The sequence below is a fragment of the Sinohyriopsis cumingii genome, chromosome 12 (genome assembly GCF_028554795.1).
Source record: "Sinohyriopsis cumingii isolate HCF-2022 chromosome 12, ASM2855479v2, whole genome shotgun sequence".
Classification (NCBI taxonomy): Eukaryota; Metazoa; Mollusca; class Bivalvia; order Unionida; family Unionidae; genus Sinohyriopsis; species Sinohyriopsis cumingii.
The window spans coordinates 90,094,868-90,104,704 of record NC_142972.1 but is presented as its reverse complement, the minus strand read 5'-3'; positions in this window follow the sequence as shown (position 1 = coordinate 90,104,704).

Below are 9,837 nucleotides of genomic sequence, written 5' to 3'. Positions count from 1 at the left end.
AAAAGTCTGATATTACTGATTTTAGCAAGGTGGATTTTCCAGATTGGTCATTAGAGTAAATCGCTAGCGACTTATATAAATTGTATGATAATGATGTATCGCAATATATAAATCACAGAACAAGGCACCATACTGTAAAAAAATTAGCAAAAAAAGTACCTGACGAGCAGGTTGAATAACGTCTGATATATCTTTCTTGGGTAATTGTTGTATTTTTATTTTTCCATTGCAATTGTTGGATCGCTGAGCGCGATAAATTTGTGATCAAGCACACACCACAAGTGAACCCGGGCGCTTTAAAATAAACGCCCTTTTTTGAGGTTCGAGGGTACCAGGCGAGTTGCAACGGGATTTGTTTATACAATTTGACAATTATCCGTTTAGGTATATCTCGTATTGTTCAAAGCATCCCAGCCCCTTCTTCATTTTAAAAGCATGTGTCGCGGAACGTCGACGTTATATATACCGCATTTGTCTGGAGTCGAACTCACCAAATCGTTTCCACTTGTAGATCCAACGTTTGTCTGTACGCCTTACCACTTGGTCCACCTAGCTCTTGCATATATACAGATTACATATATAACTATACGACACAAGCACTATTAAATATATAACTATACGACACAAGCACTCGTCTTCTTAGTGTGTATGTTTTGATATGCGTAATTATTGATCACTGGTAAAATCGCAGCGAGTTATTAATAGCGCATTTATTTTATTACTCAGACGATTGACCTGCAAATCTCAGCAAGTTATTAATAGCGGATTGGAATTTTGTGTGAATATTAGATGCAAGGTACAAACTGCTAGGAGTTCAATTTTGTGTGAATGCTAATTATAGTAATTTTGTGGCAACTATAAATAAACGTCACCAGCGATTTCAAGCATAAAGCAGCAATGGTGAGCTTAGATTGCCATTTTTTGGTATGACGACGATGATGATGCAGTGGTAGGTCCTTAACATGTAATAAATAATAAAATCGGCGCTGTTGCCTCAACAAATTTGTTTTCATATTTTGTTTACACTAACACGTTGGGGGGCGGGGACTGGAAGCGAGTAATCATGATATAGTTCTAATACAAAGCAAAGGTTTGGATGGTTTACCCCAACTAAGCTCATGAGTGTGAACATACATAGTTTCGACTGTGCAATTGAAAGCTTCCTTTTTTGGAGCAGTCAAGTGTGTGTAACACTTTAAAGGAAAAGCTACTTTCTCGTAGGCTGATTTTTTTCTGGAATTGTGAAAAGTATAAATCGGATAGGAAAGGTTTGTAAACATTTAAGTAATATGTTTTTCGGTTCATATGTTTCATAAATGTATTTGCAGATTACCTCTTTTCATTTGTACACTTTAAACAAAAGGATCGGCAACAAAATTATCTCAGGTTCAGGTGTTTGTCAAAATAATTGTCAAACGAATGGTCACCAAAACTGTTCATGAGTAATAATATCAATAATAATAATAATAATAATAATAATAATGATAATAGTAATGGCCCTTTTTAGCCTGGCTGTTTACATTCCATGCACTATTTTAGCTGACGAGCAAGCATATCAAATCATTGAACCAAGCAAACTTCATTTCAAGTGACCTAACTGTGAAGAGCTTAGCTCGGTGAGTTAGACGGCAAAATTTGTATTCTGGTTTTACACCCTTCTCCCGACATACATAGCGATCCGGCGTGATAAGGCGGTTCTCGTGTTTTATGGTACGTTCCGACTATACGACTCAAGGGTTTAATTATAAAAATAAATAATAAATGTGCATTGACGTATTCCGACCTTGTGAGTCATGCGGATATGTCTCCGTGATTTGTTTCTCTCTTGCTCTATGCAACAAAATGGTCAACACACACGATAAGGAATGTATAGTTTAGAACAGATATACACGTATTATTCTAGATTGTCATGTAACATTTTTGAAGGATTACCTTAACTATTTTCCAATATGTTTGCTGACCCCAATGATGCTCTAAATTTCTGTTTGATACACACACATGTATATCTCGGCCTAACGAAGTTCACCCAAAGTAAATGTAAACGAACAGTAATAGTACAATGACCGGAACCTACATATCATCTGTCATGCGCAGTCACTACTCAGTAAAGGAACATGCAAGTACAGTCACTGTGCTACAGTTTTCCCATTTCTGGCCAGCATCTAGTATGTTATATCCGACTAAATGAATCAAAGTACGTTACGATGTCTCTGATGTGTGTGCATCGTAAACTAACAACAATATTTCTAACTTGATAATGGATTAAATTCTCAGGTTGGCAGCCATATTGATTTATTTCGAAAACAGGTTAAAGCGGATTACATAGCTATATTAAACACACCTTAATGTAATGCATATCTAGGTATATTATTATGAATCTCATTTTTTAATTATGGAATAGAAATGGTGTGTGCTTGTTTCATTTGGATTTTTAACTTAGCTTTCACAATTTTTTCAGTCATATCGCTACTATTTCTGCAGTGTGCCAGTTTTACAGTGATGCCTAGCACTGGGGCATCGTGTCGCAGACATTTAGCATGATGTCCCACCAAGTCAAATTATCCTGACACCACGCTGACCAGTCCAAACACTAACCTCCTATCAGTGAGCGCCATGCGAGGCAGCTGTTAGTGCCTTTTGGTAAATCTTTGGTATGACTCGGCCCGGGATCGAACCCACGACCTCGCGCATCCGAGACGGACTCTCTAACCACTAAGAGCACCAGAGTATTCAGAAATGAAAGGAGCTAAAACCAAAATAATTTGCACAGTTCTATAAATATATTTTTTTCGTTGAATAAAATGTGAAACAAATGCAAGCAAATATCGTAGGACTTTGCGAACTGAGTTCCAAATAATCATAGAATTTCTAACACAAATCTGCACGATTAAGGTTCTGAATGCATTTTAGCGGCATTTCAAATTAATCTAACGATGGAAGCATCCATGTACCGGTGTGGCAACATAATTGTGTTGAATCAAAATAATACAATCCAACAATATATATTTGAATTTCGCTATAGATCTAAGTATCCATTTCAAAAGCTGTTATTGTTGAGCACTTGGTATTCAAGAGAAGATATAAATAAATGAATTCCAGCTCAAATGAAATACTGGACACATCAATATTACAACTGATCCTTCTGAGATCTCAGAGCACGACTGAATAATTTGACGATACACGAGATAATATACTTATCTACTTGACTTCAGGTTACAATTATCATTTTATAAAGAAAAAGCTATTACATATGGTAAAATTTCAGTCTTGATATTTCCACATATTTACAAGATGAAATCCTATTTGTAGCTAAACATATTGCCACTAAAAGTATAATATAAGCAAATGTGGTAAACAATGGGTAAACCCAATATTTCTTGATGAATTTCCGGCCAGCTGGATTCATATAGGGATTAGCATGTTGTTTACAAAATCAAAATTAATTTGTGAATTCAAGCAGACATTGAAATTGATAGTGGACAATTTCGAGTCCAAGATAAAATCATCCATATCATAAACTGAATCATAATAACTATCAAACAAAGCAAAATAAATATACGCAGCAATGTGGAGACAAAAAAAACAAACAGCTTAAAGCGGATTGATTCAGCTATATGAAAAACACGTTAGAGCTAGGTTGCCTTGTTAAATGGGAAACAAAACACATATTAAGCGAGCTTAACTAGTCATACCTTCAGCGGGGATACCTAGTTTCTGTCTGTGTATGACTCTCCTTCCACATGTATCACTGGACTGAACAACGTATTATTATTATTATTATTATTATTATTAGTAGTAGTAGTAGTAGTAATAGTATTATTATTATTGTTATTATTATTATTATTATTATTATTATTGGCATTATTATTGGCCCCGAGTGGCCGAGTGGTCTAAAGCGCTCTCCGCTACGGATCACTGCCATCTCACCTCGGCTAATGTGGGTATGTGAGAAAGCTTGCCAGTAGCTTCTCGTGGGTCGGTATTTCTTTCCTGGTTTTTCAGGGTTCTTCCTGCCCCATTAATTCTGGCCGCCCTGTATAGCCTATCATGTGCTGAAAAGGTGGCAATAAACCCGACCACAACAATAATTATTACTTATTATTATTATTATTATTATTATTATTATCAATCATCCTTCCGAATCTGTAGTTTGAAATTACCCTACAACTGTTCAAATATGTTTTTTTCTGATTGCGCTATTAGAAGTTTACACTTTGATACAATCCCCCATTAGAAGGACGCAAAATCTGTTAAAAACAGCAAACATCGTAGCCAATTACACTATTAATAGAGCACTTTAACATTGAGCTTCGGCGGTTCTAAATAGGAAGGTTGCTTTGAAGAGTGTGAGATAACCATGATTCCTAAAGATTTTTTCCTGACACTATCTACACTAAAACTTTCTCCAATTATATAATACTGGAACATAACTCTCGCGCTACCTCATCCAAGATGACTCTTTTGTACGTATATCTTTACTCTGTAAAGGTGAGATAGAACAAATAGAGACAAACACTGTTATATTCCTAATGTTCTGAAATACAGGCATTTTTAGTTCTAATATATATATATATATATATATATATATATATATATATATATATATATATATATATATATATATATATATATATATATAGCATACACTAGCCAATGGATAACAATCACTGCAGCCAGAAAAATTATGTTTGTCCTTATCGATTAACTGTCTCTTTCTGATTTGTGCTAAACGGAATATCATATTTATATCATTTTGCAATTTATGGAAAAGGACCTAGACGAGTTATTTGCCTTCTATCACATTTTATATTGTATAAACAGACGACACAAACGGTTTAGATCAAGTACATAGCCTCTTTTGTATTTAAATTGTATTTATTATATTAACATGTAAGTCCCATATAGTGATGATTAAATTGCTGTTATTCGAATGCATTTTAATATGGATTCTGTACACAATGCTTATTACGGAATGTAGATGTACCTTCAGTTATATGTCATAATCTTATCGATGCATATATGGATGTATGTAAATTAATATAAACACAACTGTTCCTTTCTAAGCAGGCATGATTATATCAATCTCTTAAGGCAAGGAAACACTGTTAATGAATTAATCGTATATGTGATAAGTTTTATAAAGTTATATGTAATGTCTAAAATTTATATCTTTTATCGAAACACACAAGGGATAAGTAACACCACACCACAAATGTAGACAAAATGAGTATGTAATACGAGTAAACAAATGTAGATAAGTAGCAATAGAGCTTAGTAATACCAGAACACATATGTAGACAAAGTGACTTAATAATACCAGTACACAGATGTGGGCAACGGAAGGTAGCAATACCAGTAGACATGTGTAGACAATGCGATTTGGTAATAGAATTAAATCTATGGCGATCTGGATCATCTGTTTCAAATAGGAAAATATAAGCATTATCATTTCATCTTAAATATAGTGGTGTACATCAATAGGGGCGTAATATAACTTCGAGACCGCAGTGAGTTTCTACATTATGGCATTGATGACTTACTGTAGACAGCTAGTTATTCAGCATGTTTTGCGTTCAGTAGCACTACTCTGATATGTACACGTCCTGAATTATGACCCTGACGGCTTGTCGTCGACGACCAGGTATGCAAATTTGGGTATAATAGAACTACATCGAAATCTACACGACATAAGATTAAGTGTCAATGATGGATACATATATAGTTAAATATATTCAGTCAATAAACAAATATGTTTCCATAGTGCATCCGATTCTCACACCATTTAGTTTCACTCGCTTTGTGAATCATTAGGGGCATTGTTAGAAAGATCACGTGGGTATTATGTGAATTTGACTATGAATGTTCTTGTCATTTGTAGCACCATGTGCATCAAAGGGAAGTTAATACCGTGCTACTGTTAATGTGCTTTCTTATAAATTAACGAGGTTAATGTGTTTTAAATCACGTGATGAGGGTAGTTTATTTCATATCACATGATGAAGATAATATATTTCTGTCTCATGCTGTGAGGGTAATGTGAAAAATCTTGTCAATTTAGTCCGCTAGTATTTATATGATCATAAATGTCAATATTCATTTTTGGGTTCGTGTTATATACTTTCTATACTTTCCATGGCACATCAAAACCAAAAAGTTAAAAAAATGGATGGGACGTGATATGTTGTGCTACATTTTTTGTTTCCTTCTTTCTGTTTTGAATCAGAGTTAAAATGAAAAGTAGACTGAGAGATAAACGTTTTAACTAAAGGTTATTCCTCAACATTATTTCCTGGCGTTAATATTTGTTTTAACGGTGTTTGTTGCATATGTTGCGTATTAGTGGTACAAAAACTTTAAAACGAACTCACATTTGTTTCTTCTTAATCATTTTGTTGAAGCTGGAATGAGACTTGAATGATTTTCGTACACTCTCTGTTTTAATTTCAGTTGAGCCAAATGCAAGAAGTCCCACTTCTACAGACCAAACTACAGAAATTATGAATGCCAAGTTCTAACTCCACAGGCCAAACAATAGCTTTGCAAAATACCAAGTTCTGGTAAACTACAGGAAAAACTACAGAGTTATTAAATACCAGGTTATTATTCCACAGGCCAAAATAAATACCCAGTTCTTATTCCACAGGACAAGCTACAGAAGCAATACACACCAACTTCTAATACCACAAGACACACTACGGAAGCACTAAATACCAAGTTTTAATTTCCCTGGCCAAACTACATAAGCACGAAATTCCATGCTCTAATTCCACAGGCCAAACTTCAGAAATAATAAATATCAAGTTCTAATTTCACCAGAAACATTACAAATGTACTAAATGAAACGTTAATTTTAGAAAATGAAATGTTATGATCAGAATATATCGTTCAATGTCTGCATTACGTTCACTGATATCGCAAATGTTAAGTATTCTGACTTCATATAAAAAAGGTTAGCTTGCGATAGCTAGAAAACTATATAATTTCAGAATTTATATTTGTTATTCAAAATTAATAGTTTTGTTTTTAAAAAGGTCAATGGTTTTGGTGGTGGTGACATTTAGTAGTATGACATATAAAGAAACTCAAATTTATAAAAGTCTAACCAGTTACGAAAACAAAAATTGTTTAGTTGGAACGATACGGGGAAATATTAATAGCAACATCATATGCTCGTCTAACAATTTGCCTTGTCCGTATCTGCATATGCATATTTTAACTCACATAGAAGAAAATGAAGGTAACGTGTGCATTTATTGATGTTTTACGGAAAACGCTCCGGAAATATTTTGTATGCTTCATGTGATAATATGATTTCCGGACGTGACTTACTGTCGGATGTCCATCAAGTTCAGCGATGGCTAATTTGTCATGCTCACATTCGTCGTGTGGGGCAAGCGAACTCCTAGAACATAATGAATTTTAAGAAAATTCTGCTTACTGAGGATATACAGTATCAATTTAAGCCCGAACGAGATGAGAACGTGGACGAGAACCCTAAAGAGGACATAGACCGTGAACAAGGACCCTAACATGACATTGGGCATAATAAGGCAGAGTAGTGCATGGGCTATTCATTCTGGTAATTACTATTATCATTATGGCAATTATTATTATTCTTTCATTAATGTTACCTCAATTTCATAATGAAAAGACAAGGGCATGAATTCGGGTGAAACTTGGATGTCTTCAGAGCAGATTGTCATGTGGGCGTGGTTCATAAGTAAATAGTGGTGTTGAATGTTAAACACTTAAGATTCAGATTGTGAGATGTGTATAAATAAATACTTTATGGCTCAAGTATGCTCTTTCAAACCATGATGAAAAGCAGACCCCGAATATACTTTGGGTGTGATTGTTTACTACCATCATAGATAGTAAAATTGAAGAAAGTTATTAAAAGTAATCATAGACCTGGTGTATCCAGACGTTTCGCATGCATATGTTTTCTCTGTGGGTTTAGGTGTATAATACTAGTGGCGAAGGAAGTATACATATTTATGGGAACCAAATATTGATAATAATAATAATAATAATAATAATAATAAATAACAATAATAATAATAATAATAACATTAATAATAATAATAATAATAATAATAATAATAATAACATTAACAATAATAATAATAATAATAATAATAATAACATTAACAATAATAATAATAATAATAATAATAATAATAATACTAATAATAATTAATAATAATAATAATAATGATAATACATTGCTGATTATTATTATGTTATTGAGGTGCTAAAGGAAGAACAAAAGTCTAACCACGCATCACATATACATATATATCATACATTAACATGAAAAAACTTCTCATACATTTTACCCACAAGTTTGCTTTTTAACACAATAATGAATTATGGAGTGTATTTGCCATGTATATTGGTGTACCAGTAGAAATTGCAGCAGTAAATAAAAAATGAGAAGTGTAGATGAGGTAAAGAGATTATGATTTTGAATAAGACTGAGGAGGTCAGGGTGGATTGTATCATTGATCATCCAACATTTCATTCAGTTTGCTGGCATGAATATGTCCTGGATGCAGCATACTGTGCCTTCATTCAGCAATATGGACATTGCAAGGAAATCCTGTCCAAGTACATGAACACTTGTAGGCCAAATATTCCTACGGTAGTGATGGTGCCACTATCAGGGTCAATTTTGGGACAAATGATTGCTTTATATGCATGTGAAAATTATGCTTAAAATTCCTTTTCATAAAATCCGTCCTTTATTAACAAAATGAATCTATACTATCACTTTACTTGAGTGTGGGAATTTTATCCAAACTTTTCATTATGATAATAAATCCTGCTAAAATCATTTGTCCATTATCTTGGAAAATTCTCATAAAATATTCTTGAATCCTTTGTAATTTAATTTCTTGAATAGATTCTATCCTATGACATTAAAAATGTATTCATGTTTGTTCATGTTCACATTTGATTAACTTAGATTCCTAACATTGATTGTAGTAAAACCTAATGTTATGCTAAAGGCATTGTCTCTGAAAACATGAAATAAGTAACAGAAAACTGGGATACATGAAATAACATTATTCAAGTTTAAAAATGTGCTGTATATTATATCTTCATTCATATTAGATACATGGCTGCATAGAGGTGGCAGTAACTGTTTATCATCTGACTACAGCTTCCTGACCACATCCTCAGGCACTGCCATCAATTCTTCAACATAGTCTGAAAATAACTTTTTACCCCAGTAATTCAAGAAACTGTAAAATGTCATCCACTGCATATATTCAAACTGAAAATTTACCAAAGAGAATGTTGATAATTTGAAACAAGACTTGATTAGTATTCATTTGAACATATATTTAAATCATTGTTTAAGGAATGACTGAACGACTGAATAAATGAAAGAGAAATACTACTACTACTAATGATAATAATTGGTGTTGTTGTCATATATGCTACAAAAAATAATCTGTGTTAGCTTTGTTTTGATTGAAATCTTTCAAATTCGAGTTGCTTTTCATTAGTTAGATTCACCATTTTGTGTGTGTATATGCAGGGCCGAGGAGGATTGGGTTGAGTGTATTCTTAGTGATATGTTCATTCCAACTTTAATATAACTTTAATCATATTACTACAGGTGTTTGTATACGACTTTTATCAACTGTTATCATTCAGTGTAGTAAAAAGTGAAATATCAACATACTCTTGGATACATGTCACACATCTTAATAGTCTGTGGTTCTCATATTCTCTCTGATCCATTTCTGTTCTGAAAATGACTCTCTTTAATAATAGTGTCCATCTCCACACTGTGGTTCTGCAGTTTTATATGGCTCTAGCAAGTCC